Genomic DNA, 15,254 nt, shown 5'->3' with positions numbered 1-15,254 from the left:
CTGGCGGAAAGCAAGTATTGTAGTGATGAAGAAAAACAAAAAACAATTAAAACTAATGCAATATGAAAAATAATATTTCCATACATTTTCTTATAATTTTTGCATAGTTCATATAAGAAAGATGCAAGAATTAAAGTAAATCTTGCTGTTATAAATGGAAGCCTGAAAGTTATCATACACTGTCCTTTCAGGGTCCCTGGGGAACTGTTCAATGTGCCCCATCAGACATTACTCTTATTTGCAGCTCTGCAGTCTTGGAAACACTATGGCACATTAGACAGGGAAAATAAATATTGTGTTCTTGATGGTTTTCTTCATATTAAAAGTTTACACAAATTCGTGATACATAATCAATTATTATAAACATTTAATGCAAATAATAAATTAGTTCTTTTAGTGACTACATCAATTGTTTTTCTTTATTATTAAAGCAGCATCTAGTAGAATAATGCAGATTATGATCATGGGTGAAAAAGTTGGCATGATCAGCAAGCCTGTTTGAGGATTTTTTTAATAATTTGTGTATGTGTTTTTATGTATATGTGTGTGTGTGTGTGTGCATACACATTTATGCTTATGTAAATATTCATATGGACACACATATAAATGTGAAAACATGCAAACACATAAAATCTCCTATTGCAAATGTCCTTTATTTGGTACTGAAACACAATTGGATCTTATTTTGCCTCATCTGGTTTTATGCAAGTTGCACACCGACTTTTCGACTATTTGGTTTACATCTCTATTTAGCTACTTCTATGGTATTTATTCAGAGAGGGAAGAAAGATGGCCACATCATTTTTTTTTTCTAATAAAAACATTTAGGCTCTGTAGATGTTTTTTAATAACTCCCAAGTGGCATCTTTTTGAGCACTACTATCAAATATCTTATTACCAAGCTGCAGCTTTAAACATTTACAGTAGGAAGACTACTAAAAATTCATAAATGATTTCAGCATTCTAGTCTGGCTCAGGTTTCTGAATACATAAATATGCAGCACACTCAGTTCCAGACCAAATATTTGGTGTCATCATCCACCCATATGACAAGAGCAAAGCATTAAATTCATAGGGCTGCAATCTCCTTTCACATCCATACCATAGGAGATTCAAAATTTTGAATTATAGATGTGTTAGTCAGGCTGCTGGTCTGCCAAGGCTCTTCCACCCTATGAATGGTGTTAGCATTTCCATGTGTCTTCTACATTTGTAACTGGTTATTCAAACAGGAGATGATGGGACCAAAGGTAGATTAATCCAGGTAAGTGCCTTTTGTGGGCCAAATTTTTCAAAAGCAGGCATGTTAAGTCACAGCAGAAAAATTGTGCTGACCCTGTGATCCTGATATAGGGTAGATCTTTTCCATCTTCAGCATTGTCCTTTCAAAGGAACACAGAAGGTTCATGTACTGAGCTTCTTGCCCTCTGTCACTTCTGAAGCCTCCTCTCCTTCATGCAGAGATCAGAGAGGTTTTTGTACCTTGCTGTACGAAAACACCCATGAAGTGACCTTAAAAGGAAACATTGAGAGCAGGGTTGCAGAGGCTTAGAGCTTCACAAAAGTATGAGAGAAGGAGAAGGCGCTTTTTAATGTGCTTCCCCAATACTAGTTGTTCATGGAAGAGGGTCTCTTTTGTCTTTTTTTTTTCCCAACTATCACTAGATTGCTGTGGCTGATATATCTATGTATTTCCATTTAGTGGACAGGAAAACCATTCAGTTCCTTCAGTATTTATGAGCTGGCCTCTCAAGAGGACTGGTAGGAGGTACTCCTGTCATCTGCAACACCACGAAAAAGTAGAATGAAGTAACTCATTCAGTGAACTGCTGCTTTTTCCATGGGAATGCCCTTGGGATTCTATGAAATAGAAAATTTGAGCATAGTCAAGATTAGGCCCATGATTATCAGTGTCTGTGTTTCTGCAAATACAAAACACTTCCTCAATGCAGCTGAAAATTCCTTAGCCCTTCTCTTTAATTACATGTGGAGATATGTTTTTTAATACAGCATTTGCCTCAAATTCAAAATTTTGCTGGGAAATACCATTTAGTGCCTTGCAGAGGAACATCTTCAAAAGCAGCCATGAAGATTTCACAACTTATATAAAGGTGAGGACAGTGGATGGCTATAACCAATATTTTGTTTCTTAAGGAAACACTGTGCTGATTGCATGACAGAGTAATCCCAAGTGTATAGTTTGCATATATATATATTTTAATTGTACAGCATTTTAGGAATTATTAAGATTAAAGGCACCATAAAATGCAAAATATTATTAAAAATTTGAAAAATGTAAAGGACAGAAACACTGAAGCAGGTCCTGAAGTTATGTCTTGCTGAGCAAAAGAAAAGGGCATTGAGCAGAATACCTCCCACTAAGCCTGCCTTTCAGATCTTGTGTCCTGGATGTATTCAGGGTTAATTCTCTACTTCAAAAGAGGTGGTACTCTTTGCATAGCAACCCATTTCCTTCCTGCTCTCTGTCTATCCACTTTTATACTGGTGGGACTCAGTGCAGATGGCTTGGTGTCCCTCTCCAGAGTCAGTGCAAAAGAGTCATCAGAGTAAACATAGCAGCCTTTCCTCACATAATCAGCTGCCTCAGCCTTGTGGCTGCAGAGAGAATTTCAGTCTCCCTTCTTCTACCGCACATGCAGGAGTGAATGCTATTTCCTACTCTTGAAAATATACAATATCACAAAGGTTTGGAGTGATCCTTTCCACCATGGCTCCAGAGATGCAAGGAGCTGAAATTTATCTTCCTTGAACTAGCTGTTGAGCATGTTGTTTGAACCTCCCAGTCGGCTTTACTCCTCCTTTACTGCTCCACCTTGAAATTCACCCAGACTGAAGACTTCAGTGTCCACCTCTGAACCTTGTAGGAAAAACCCCTTTGTGTTCCTGATCTCTCAAGTTTCCTTAGTCTCATGAAGGAAGTGGAGCTATCCTCAAAAGTAGCTGCCCAGAGCTGCAGGTGTCTGTTCTGGGAAGGAAAGCCCAGAAATGCACCAGAATGGTTTTGATTCAGACACAAAGCACCAACCAAAGCGTTCAGCGCTGGCAGTGGTGAAGAACAACTACACCAGTCTCTCCCTGAATTGTCTTTTATGTTTCTTGAAGAGACATTAAATATTAGAGTTCTCTTCTGGCTAAAGTGCTTAGAAATCTTAAAATAAAATTTTGTTTTCTTCCCTTTATTCTCCTTTGTCATTTTGTGGCTTGTAGCTTACCTTCAATTTGGTAAAGGTAATCTGTAAAATCTGTAAAGGTATCTTATTATGCCCTTAAAAACAGAAATTATTTTTGAAATTCAGGTGTTCCAATAGGATCTAGCATCAGATTTCTTATGGAACTAAACACTCAAACCAAACATAAAATGAAAGAATTGCAAAGTATAGCACATGGATAGGGAAAAACAGGATTTTCAATTCAGTTGCAAAGAGGAGACAAGTTATTCTTCCATTTGGATTCTCTTGTAGTACTTTAGGAGGCTGTGTATCAAGAAAAAATAGTGCATGAAACCTTTTTAGGTTCCAATATCCAGGATATTTTCCCCAGGTAATGGAATTGAAATATGTTTTTAGTGTTGACATTGTTTGCAAATTACTTTGTGGGAGAGACACAAAACAAAGAAAAATACTAATTTTCATGCTCAACTTGTTGACTCTGTTTATTATATCTTAAGGACTGCTGAGCATGCCTGTGCAAATGATGGTTGAAAGGCAGCCCTCACCAGAGCAGGAACATACTTTCAAGTTTGTTCTCATGAAAATTCTTTTCCTTGATCCCAAACATCACCTAAGACAAGTTTTCTACAGTAAAGGAAGCTGTTCAGTAAAGAAAACTGCCATTCCTGGCAGCTATTCAGATAACCTAAGAAGTAACCTGGGCCTAATTTTAGTATAACGTCTCAATGCTAATTCCAATTATTGTTTTTTGCATGACAAATGCAATATTCAACTTTTTTGCTCTTTATTTTGCTCTTGAAGGCATTTTTGGAAACCTAAAGACATTTATGTATTTGGGCTTTGATTGAGTAAATTTTCTTCGTAGTAGCTTGTGTTGTGGTGCTGTGTTTCATATCTGTGATCAAAATGACATGGATACCATAGGATATGCTGGATAGTGTAGAATGTCCAGGCCTTTTCTGCTTCTCAGCAAGCAGCTGGGGATGCACAAGGAGTTATGAGGAGACACAGTTGGGATATCTGACCCCAGCTGACCAAAGGGACATTCCATGCTAAATAGCTTCATACTCAGCAAAAAAAGCTCTGGGGAGAAACTGTTGAACATTTGAGTGATGGCATTTGTCTAACCATTACATGTGATGGTTAAAAATCTGGGAAGCTGCGAATTAATTTTTTATTTTGCTTTGCCTACATGTGCAGCTATTGCTTTATCTATTAAACTACAGTGTTTTGAGTTCTATTTCTATTTTGCCCTTCTGATTCTGTCCCCCATCCCATGGAGGGCAGTGGAAGAGTGGCTGGATGAGGCTGAGCCACGCACCAGAGTGAAACCTCAACACAACACTACACTGGTCAGGTACTGTGCTCTGGCTCCTTACTCCAATGGCAGATGCTGTGACATGATTCCATGGCAACTGACTTGTGAGTTAGTTACTTACTCTGTATGAGGACATTACTGGAACCAAGCTTACTAAATTTCTGTGGAGACCATACTAGAAGGTAAAGATATACAGCTCTTTCCGAGGAACACAATACATTGAAAGAAAAAACTTTAGCAAAACAAGGTCATGATGCACCCTCCCAAAGCCATAAGTATGTTCATACAAACCAAAATACACAATCCAACTTCCCAAGCACATTTAATTTTCATGAGTAAAGTGATTTCTCTATAGACAAATTTCAAAGAAGAAATCCCAAACCTCCAGAAGGTTGCAAGCTGTAGTTCCGGCATATACTAGCATTCCTTGCCAATAGTGATTTGGAAGCAGCATGTGGCTACTTCTAATTGAGGACCAAATATTTTTCAAAAAGCATTCATAAAAAATGAATGGTTGATATATCTGAAGCAGCAGACTACCTCCTGCTCTCTTCCCTCCTACCCCGTACCCCCACATTATGCTAGCACTTCATAAAACAGCAACGTAACAAGTCCTTTTTGACAACGAAACTGCTTTTGTGAAGAAACACATTCATTTGCAATCATAATGAACTGAAAATGCTGATTCCACAAATATGGGAAGTGCTGTGTATTCCTCGCAAGAATTTAAAATAGTAAGAAATGACCCTTACTATGGCAACAACTAATTGGTTTATTGCCCTGATGGGCTAGTGACAAGAAAAGCAGTTGGTAGCAGTGCTTTCATCACAGGGTATTCTAAGAAATAACTAATTTAAACCTTCTCAAGCGCAGGCATAACCTGCTCCACATGGGAGCATATCTCCAGAGGGTTCATTAAGTTACTGGCAGTCTAGGTTTTGGAAGCAACAACTAAACACTACATCTCTGTTCTAGTCTTTGCTGATTGCCTGAAGACCTATAGGCTCAATGAAATGGGGTGGGGTAGTGGAAAGAATTGCCAACTGTTCCTGAATATAAACAAATAAAGAAAGTACAAAACTATATTCAGCAGAGCTTTTCTGCTTAAATGCAGTAGCTGAGAAAATATGTTTCCTATAATAATTTTAGAACAGTTCCATATTAAGTTTTGGAAAAGTGTTGCTTTTCTACACAGGAATAAATGATCAGTTATTGAGAAGTAAGTGAAGTCAGCACTGGTATATTATATCAGGAAATAATAGGGCCTTTTCAAATTTCTGTCATACTCCTTTATGTTTCTGAGTCCTGTGAAAAATTCTCAGTCCTCAAAAATTCCTTTTGATCCTTGTGTCCTTCTTAAACAAAGAGGAGAATTAGTAACCAACTTGCCTTTTACTGGAAAGAGGTATATACCTGCTGGGCTTTGTGACTATCCTCTCTATTGGGCCGGCAGAGGAAGGGCACGAGGTATCTATGCTGTGTTTTGATTCCATGTTGGGACATGCCTTGCTGACTTGTTTCACATGACTTCATTTTCTCCCTGGTATTGCTTTGTGATTTTTCAGTTCAAACTAACTCCCTCAAAAAGCAAATCTTAGCCAGAATTGCAATTTTGGGTCTTTTAAAATAAAAACTCCAAAGCATTTGCAGCTTTTAGGTGGTTTCCACCCAAACCCATAAATTAAATGTTATATTCAATCCAGAGTCATGAATCTGTGGTTTGCAGTGACACTTGAAACCAGGAAAATGTATCTGTTTCTGGGCTTTTAAGTTTTGTACAGCTCTCTATAATACCGTTGACAGCTATTTAGGTATCACTGGATTTAAATGTTTGCTTTAGAAAATCACATTGGGAGAATTTTGGTTGGTAAATGAAAGCTAGTTTAGAGCTCTGTCCTATTTTGCTAAAGTTCAAAAGGGGAAGGATAAATTGTTCTAGTTTTAAGCCATTTCAACAGCTAATGGAACAGTACAAATGGAAAAGGCCCGTGTTGTTGGAGCAGAAGGGTCTGAGTTACATTCCCAGTATAGCCTGTGTGCAGATTACATGACAGCTGTGGCATCTGCATTTACACAGTCACAAATCATTTATGAGACTGACAGTTGTGCCACAGTTTGTGGTTTTCTCTGCCACCAATTGAACTAAAATATCTCAAAGGGAAAGGTTAATGCACTATACTACTGTGCTTGGCATCCATTTGAATATTGAAAAGTCTCTTCTATACTAATGCATAAAAATCAGCCAAAGTGAAGTACAGTAAAGAGCAGAAAACTGTTCTTGAGGCTGAATCATGTAAAAGTACTGGTCTGTATTACTTGCTGTTGATCTATACTGTCTAGGAATGAGGGGGAAAATGATGTCTTCTAAGTATTTATTTCCGTATTTTACTGCAAATGAAGGAGAAAGAGGTCCTGAAGGGTATACATAGCTGCCCTTTATTCCAATCCAGCCGGCCAAAACATCCCACATTTATAATAATTAGTGGGTGCAACAAGTGTACAGAGAATACTGGATCTTTGAAACTTCGGGAAAGGAGGTGGCTCTCCATCCCAGGGGCAGGAAATTGCCTTCAGTGAAGCAGGGAGAGAGTGTTGCTTTGGAGGGACACTATGTCAGTAATGATTTTTTCACCTCTCCCTTCTTCCTCTTATGTTCGTGAAGTCCCTAGGAAGTACAAGTTTTTTTCCTAGTGGTGTTGCTTCTGTTATGTTGGTATTTTCACCAAGGTCAGGAAAGGTAACACTGAGAGCTCCAATTGAATGATGAAGTGGCAGTGGCTTCAAGCAACTTACTGAGGCCTTTGTTTCTTTGGGAAATTTCCTTTTGTGCCTCAAGAGGTACAATGGCATCACTCTACAGGGGCTTCCGTGAAGAAAACTCCGTGTTATTTGAAGTGTTGAGTGATGGATACAGATATATGTTTAAATGAAAATTTAATTTTTTAGTTTCTAATTGTGTGTTCAATTCAAAATGATGCCTTTTGCTATGGACAATGGACATGCCTAGCCATGTCTTTTTTTTCATATTACAAGGTATTTAGACGCTGATGGCATGGTATTGGTAGCTATTTTAGAAATACTTGTTTCTTGGGTATGCAACTTGGATTTTCAAAAGCATTCAAATTACTTTCAGAGTTAATGAGACTTAGGCTTATTGGGAATTATAAAGGTTTAGAAAAAGGTATTTTATAATTGTAAGAATATGTTTAATACTTCAAATGGAAATATTTTTTTTTCTTCATTTAACCACCATAAAAATTCTTGACCAACATTCCCTTCTTCTGACCCCCTCTCAGCTAAATGGATTGATAAGTTTTCACTCAATTCCATGGGACCCTTCTGATCCAGATCCTGATTCAGTGATGTTATCTGCCCTAACCCAAATCCTGAGTAGATGGTCTTAGGGGAACTTGGCCCCTTTTTCTTCTAACAAAGTGAGGTGCCTCCCATTCCCTTCTATCCTGGACACATTTTTAATTCCTTAGAAACATGTTTCTTAAATTAGATATAAACACAATATTGTTCATTCATATGTAGCATAAATGCATAAATGTTAAGAAAATGCCTTCTATGATAATTGGTATAGCAAAAAATGTTGTTTTTCTTATGCAGCTATTCTAATGTAAGTAACCGAATTAACAATCCAAGAGGAGAATATGCATTAAAATATTTACTGTCTACAATTACCTAATTCTTTCTGACTTAACAATGCAATCTATTATTAAAACTGCATGTTTGATATGCTTTCTTATTCCACTTCTATTATTTTGAATGTTTTAATGATTGTTTTACAAGGAATAAAAATATACTCAATGAGGAAAATGAAATTAGTTTGATTCCTAAATGAATTAAAAGCAAAAAATTTATAGACTTTTCACCTAATGCATTATGCATGAGCTATCTTTTCCAACATTTCAAGAGTTAGAGGATGGCAGAGAACCAGAAATGTTGAAAAGGACTTCTTATAACAAAGTTTACATTTGAAGTTCAAGAAGAGAGATCAGACATGAAATTCAGACTGTGTTTTTTTTTTTTTTATTTTCTTCTAAAATTTGAGATGGCATTTTTTGTGCATCAGAATATGATGATAACTCTTTGGACAGACAGGAAAAAGCTTTGATTTCCAAACAAAATATATTAAATTTTCCAATCTTCATCACAACACATTCTCTAATCCTCATAAAGAGACTCTGAGGACAAACTGTTGAGAACACACCCTTCACATTTCCTCAGATGGCCAACTGAGTGCTGCTTCTTTCCTTTATTTGTGTTTGAAAAGTGAGGTTCAAGCAGTGACTTTCCAGGTTCCAGAATCTCAGGTGAATGCCACAATCTTTGTGTTTGACTGCATCTACCCTGAGTCTTTCTTTTGGGAGTGTTCTGTTCTTCACAAAAATTTATTACAGCAGAATTCAAAGTTGGAATTCCTAAGTGAAAATAACATACAATCACCTTAATCCTATGGTTGTGGAGTTAATCATTCATTTTCTGGCACAATGCCTGCTTTGTCAAATGGAACATTTTCTCATAAAAGCATATATGAGAACTGAGGACATAAAGGGACTGTATATCTGTTCAGGTTCAAGTCACTGGATCCAACAAAAAAACAGATTGCAATCAGTTTTTCTATGCTTGTGATGAACAACATATTCTTGGCTAAATTAGGATATACATTCTGTCTCTTATGTATTGACCAAAACCCAACATTATACATAGGAAAATCTTTCCAGATACAAGTTCATCAAAGCAGTCACCAAGAGTGAAAGGAAACAAAGAAATTCTTGAACAGTTGGAGCACTGCTTTCTGATCTCAGGTTGGCTGGCACTTGGGAGTTGTACTACCAGGGAGCAGGAGGAGAAGGGTGCTTTGCAAATGGCCTGGAGTCAGGGCCCATGGGTGATGGTTGGGCTGATCAGTCAGTGCCATGCTCATGGGGTGCCATCCTGTTGTGCCCAGTGAGATGTATGTGGCAGGATCAGTGACAGGGACCAGAGCCAGCATATGTCCAAGCATCACAGATTAGTCCCCATTGATGGGCCTGGTTCAGTCAAGGCAGAATATCAGGTCACTGGGTCAGGGTCAGGATCAGAACAGCGAGAATACTGGCTGCAGCAAAGATCCAGGGGGAGCATCTCAGGTGGAGGAAGGTGGGAGATCCCATCCAGGCTCTTCCTTCTGCAGCTCTGACCAAGGTCCCACAAGAAGAGGCAGTCAAAGCCCGAGGGGAAGGGGAAGAAGTGGCTGAGCCTGTGGAGGCACTTTTGGCCAGCAGGTACCTGGCTTTCTGTGGGTAGCAGAAATGCTAACACTTCAAGTGTGTACATGCTAGCAGAACAGTGAATCAATGTAGGGTGAGGCTGGTTGTGATGGGACTTCGGTGAGATACTACAGTTGGCCCAAATACGTTAATGTATAGATCTTTTGCCTTAATAAATTGAGATCTCTATTCCAAAAATATTTTAAGCTGTCATAGAGATGAACAACATTTTACAATGGCTGTTTCAATGCCTAGAGATAGATTTTCAAAGCACTAGCGCTTTCTCCTACAAAGTAATCACTTGTGTTTATGGATTATAATACCTAATGATGGATGTTCTTTTGATAACTATTAAGCTGCCCTGAAAACTAATTTAATCTCTGGTCATTCACATAGTTACCCTGACTTGTTCCAGTCACATTTCCAAGGACATTTCTTTATTGAGTCTTAATTTGTGTAAAAATGTGAAATAGTGATCCTGGGAGAGTCACTGGCGAAACTCCCATTGGCAGCAATGATTTCAAGGTCTGGCCTCCTGGGATTTTAATATTCTTCAAGGGCTTGTAGATTCAAAAAAGTGTCAAAGAATACAACCAAAAACAACCAGCCAAACAACTAAACAAACAAATAAACAAACCCTACCACAAAAAAATGCCTCCTGATAAACAAAACCACAAATGACCAACCAGCCAAAGTATATTGAACAAAATATCTCCAACCAAACATATTGCAATTGAAAATTCTGTCTTTCCACAGATGTGAGATGTTTGTGAGTGAAAATATTTTGACCTGATGAATTTTTTAGAGAATTAAGGGTGGTAAAAGAAGAGTACAATAGACTCCTAGTCAGTCATCAGAAGAAAAAAAATGTACTTTCAGAGAGCAATTCTGATTCTGTTCTGGAGGGGCAAATCTTTCCCAATGAATTATTTAAGGACCTAAGGACAACTTGACTGTTTAGGTAGGTGTCCTGGTGAGATTCCTAAAACTATCAAGTGAAAATGAGCCTCATGCGAAGTACCTGAAATATTCAACTGTATTGACTGTTTTACATTCAATCTCGCATTCTCATCTTCAGCAATTCTTTAAGTGCCTTCCTGTCTGTGAAAGAAAATTAACATATTTCCATTTCATAGTAGAAGGAAGAACCCACAGAAATCTAAACCATGAAATATTCTTCTTTGTTAGGAGGAGTTGAGAGAAATTTGGCTACAAGTAAGATGTAAAAGTAAAAGAGAGCTAAAGAAGTCCCCATCACGTGATCTATTTGTTAATGCAGATTGCAGTAAATTTTATACTGTCTTTTTCAATAAAAAATGGGCATTGGTTAAAGCAGTGACTGAAGTGTGTTATATGGGGTACCTTTGAGATACACTGCACTTTCATAATGGAACACCAGACACAATGCATAAATAATAAGAATTTTTACACTTTTTATATTTTGTGGAGAAAAAGGTTTTCAAGACAGCTGAGATATTTCTCCATTTCTCTGTGCTTATTTAATGAAACCCATGTTTCAAAACACTGCCTTTCTCTTTCTTCATTTTAAAGAAAATAAAACTATCATGGAGCAGAAAGAATTTTAAAAAATTCTTTGTACATTTTCAATAAAAGATTGATGCCAGTTTCCGAAGCATTACCATTGTTTTCAGCATTATACTAGCTCTGTAATTACAGAAATGCAACAAAATGGGGGCTGTGCATGAAAAATTGCAAGTGTGAACATGGGATCTATCCTGCCATGGACAAAAAACAGACACTTCCTTGTAATTGCATTCAATTTCTATGTGCATCTACAGTTTCCTCACATCCCCTAAAAATACATCTGTGCAGTTATCCCTTTTCTTTAGGCACAGAAGATAATAACACCATGGGAAAATAATAAAGAAAAGCATGCTTCACCATTCTTGCTGAGCGGTTATATGATTTAAGATCAAAGTCAAAAGAAAAGCCAGGTAACAGCTAAGCTCAAAAATTAAATAATGAAGAGAATTGTGCATTAAATGACCAATTTGAAATATTCCATATCTTAGCATAATTAAAGTTTTACATATAATGATAGAACCAAAATCCTTCAGCACTCTTTTTTGCTCCTAGTGAAAAAAAGATGGATTAGGAAAAAAAATTAAGATGGAACTGGCTATCTTGTCTTTAAAACAACAACAAGAAAAAATCCTTTTACTCATTTATGGAACACTTCAAAACAGGAATAAATGAAAATGAATTAAAATGTATATATCATCTGCTGTTCTTTCCATCACGAGAAAATTTTCAGGTAGCCAACTGTTTTGAAATAAATTTCCCTGCAGTTGCTATAGTGATGATAATAAAGTTCCTGCCTCAATTTACGTGATAGAGGTTCCTAGCAGAACACTTGAAAAGGTAAGCTAATCATAATGAAGACACTGTTAGTTCTTATGCTCAGAGCAGCCTCCTTGAATTTAGTTCAAAATTACAGGACTCCTCCGTTGTTGTCAATTTTGTTATATGTACATTATCATAATCTTTCTCAAAGTGGCAGTAACAAATTATGCAGCAGAGACAGTACTACTCTTTTTCTAGGTTAAGTCAGTGGACAACGAATATGCAGGTTTGCTACAATAGGCAATGACTGAATCAAAGATATTTCCCTATTAGCTGTTTTTTCCCATTACAAATCTTTGTTTTTTCTAACCATGTAATGACAGTATATTTTTTTCTTCTTTGGTACATATTGTTCAAGTCTCGTTTTATCTCAGTGTTGATGCAAACTAAATAGCTTTAAAGCAGTTACCTGTCAAAATGGATGAGTCATCAAAGCAATGTCAAAGATAAAACATTATTGCTCAGATGTATGTTCTACTGCAATAATTTTGCAAAATAACATAATTTACTTTAAAACATTTGTGAAGCTAAAATAGCTCCCATAATACCTGGTTTAGAAGTAAAATATGCAAAATAGCTGACAAAAAATACAATGTCATTAAATATTATTTAGATAAATAAGATAAAACAGAAATATTAAATCTGCCAAAAACTAGGACTAATCATCATGAAAACAATGATTTAGCAAGGCACTTCTAAAAATACCATTATTTGTAACTGTGATGTAACTATATATACAAGAATGTTTCTGTTGAGAATCTGTATGTGTTTTGATGTCTATGTGTCACTGTCATTAAAGGTCTATGAGCTCCCCTCCTTCTGCTACTTTATTGCTTGCATATGTATCATGCCCACCAATAAGGAAAATATTTTATTTCTTTAAAAAAATAAGGCATTTGAGATAAAAATAGAAAAGGCTAAGCTCAAATTAAAAGCCAATAAGATCTCAAGCTTGATGTACAAAGGCACAAACGCTATGATGAGGATATGTCATGTAATAAGAGACCTCAAATAAATTAATGAAAGAGCCTGCCAAAGTTAATGGCCATGATGTCAGTAAGCTTTTAATTAATAACTTTCATTATTTTTAAAGTCCTTTACAGCTGGACTCCTGAGGAGCCAGGGCTCCAACAACCAAAGAGCAAAGCCAGTTATGATGATTTTTTTTCCATGTACTAAAATCCCCATTCTATCTAGAGCCACATTCTCAGTAACAGCATATGTTCTTTGGTCAAATGTGTGAAGCCTTAATCTGACCAGTGACATTCAGGTCAGGAGTACACATATGGTGTGCCATACTGACTCAATTAACCATCCATCAATTTAATTGCATAATATATCAGAAGATGTATTCCACTACTACTTACAGTTAGGTGCCAACATGGAAATAAATAAGACAAAGCAACAATTTTCTGTTGTTTGTTTATCTTAACAGGAATACTAAGTAGAAACAATAATATATTTTATAAGGTAATTTTGTTCTTGGAAAAAAATAATTTTTGACAGCTAAACTGATCAGAGGCTGCTAGTTTTAGAAACGATACTTCTTGTAATAAGCAAGCGTAGGTGGAAAGCACACGTTACAAGAAAATTATAGCGCTTCCACTGATTCTAATCACATTAATGTAGGGGTAAGGGAAAAAGAAGGTATATTATTTAAACATTATGTAAATTATGAAGAGAGTTAACATATTGCAAACTTATAAGTAGTGACATAGTTGAGTTGATTTATGCAATCACTCCAGACATCAAATCCTTCTGGAATAATATACATGACAAAAAATGACAACATGGTGACAAGATTTAAAAAAAAAAAGGAAAAAAAAAATAAGAAGAAGAGGAGGAAGAAGAAGGAAAAGAAAAGAAGAAAATTAAGCTTATATTTTAAGTATTCTAGGGGAAAAACTTGAAAAAACACAAGTCAAACAGAAATTCTTTCAAGCTGGAATTCACTGAGAGACAGAGACCTCAAGCTCTGGTTGCTAATGGTATTAGCTAACATGATGTCTTCAGAAATTGTATTACTTTTAGTGTGTTCATTTCAAAACTAGGCCTTAAAATGCATTCCAAAACATGTATAACATTTAGAATTTCATAAACAGAAGCTAATTTTTTTTCAACTTGGTCTGCATACCTGATTTGTAGCCATGGTAAACCCTGATTCTCATTTGCAAAGGTTGTGGATATCACAACTGGTGTATGGACCAGTTGTCAGCCACAGGATATAATACTGGTCTGAGCTTCTTTCTGATGCCCAAATCAGGGGCACACTGATGAAATCCCTTCTTTTCTGTTTCTTCTTTGGGGTTAGAAAACATTCTAGTGTGATGTGTCTTTGCAGACCAGCAGTTGCCTAGAACTGGATCTCGCTTTTCCTGTTATTTCCTCCTATGGAAGAGTGCAGTTTGGAATATTTTGCTTCTTATTCCTCAGAACATTTAGAGATCTTTCCATAGTCACTTCTTTCTATAAAGAAACAGAAATATAGTGTAGTTAGACGCTCCTAAAGTCCAGAATAATGTGATATTGTCGCACCTAAAAGTTCAGCAGCAGCAATATTAAATCACTTTTTAATATAGCACTTTGCAAAGAGACAAGGAAAAGTGCTTCTAAAGCCTGGTGGGTTTTTTTTTAGCAAGAACAAAGTTTTCCAACATAGTAATTTTAGATTCTGAGAGTCTTAACAAGCATAGGGTAAATAATGTAGCTCTCGCAGAATGAAAAAAAATCAGAGTAAACAAAAACTGCCACTTTTAATTCAGCATTTCAGATACTTAGTGACTTGGTTTTATGTTCACTTTTCATGTGATTTGCATAGCGATTTTGCATAGATTTTTTGCATGTGATTTTGCAGTTTTCCTATAGCTGTTCTCCATAACAAGTTCTGTGAATTTTCCATTTTCACCCCCTTGGTTCTTGAAATTATGGAAATCTTTTATTGATCCTGTTTTTAAGCTCTCTAAAGAGTGAAATTGATTGAAAAGTTTCTTTCAAGGATCTGGCCCCTAAGAGCAAAATGATAACTACTGCCTCTGAGGATCCAAGCAGCGATACACTCATTAAAAATAAATCCTAAAAATTTCATATTGTCAATCACTGGGCATTCCTGCACGTGGTGGGTGT

The 15,254-nt window shown here is 36.5% G+C and overlaps 2 long non-coding RNA genes across 12 annotated transcripts in view; one reads left to right on the top strand and one right to left on the bottom strand.

The window, feature by feature from the left end:
- Positions 1-8,574: 8,574 nt before the first annotated feature.
- LOC113459262 (uncharacterized) overlaps positions 8,575-15,254 on the bottom strand; it is a 49,448-nt gene continuing 42,768 nt past the window's right edge. For 9 of the 11 annotated variants that reach the window (XR_012582890.1, XR_012582896.1, XR_012582895.1 and 6 more), the window contains one exon: positions 8,575-14,597. This is a non-coding gene — a long non-coding RNA (uncharacterized LOC113459262). The remainder of the gene's footprint in view (positions 14,598-15,254) is intronic. The other 2 variants (XR_012582898.1, XR_003380539.2) reach the window with 2 other exon arrangements.
- The window catches only part of LOC113459393 (uncharacterized), a 77,529-nt gene continuing 74,306 nt past the window's right edge, over positions 12,032-15,254 (top strand). The window contains exon 1 of the long non-coding RNA XR_012582899.1: positions 12,032-12,149. This is a non-coding gene — a long non-coding RNA (uncharacterized LOC113459393). The remainder of the gene's footprint in view (positions 12,150-15,254) is intronic.

This window comes from Zonotrichia albicollis, chromosome 1 (genome assembly GCF_047830755.1).
Source record: "Zonotrichia albicollis isolate bZonAlb1 chromosome 1, bZonAlb1.hap1, whole genome shotgun sequence".
Lineage (NCBI taxonomy): Eukaryota > Metazoa > Chordata > Aves > Passeriformes > Passerellidae > Zonotrichia > Zonotrichia albicollis.
This window is presented reverse-complemented; position numbering and strand designations above follow the sequence as displayed.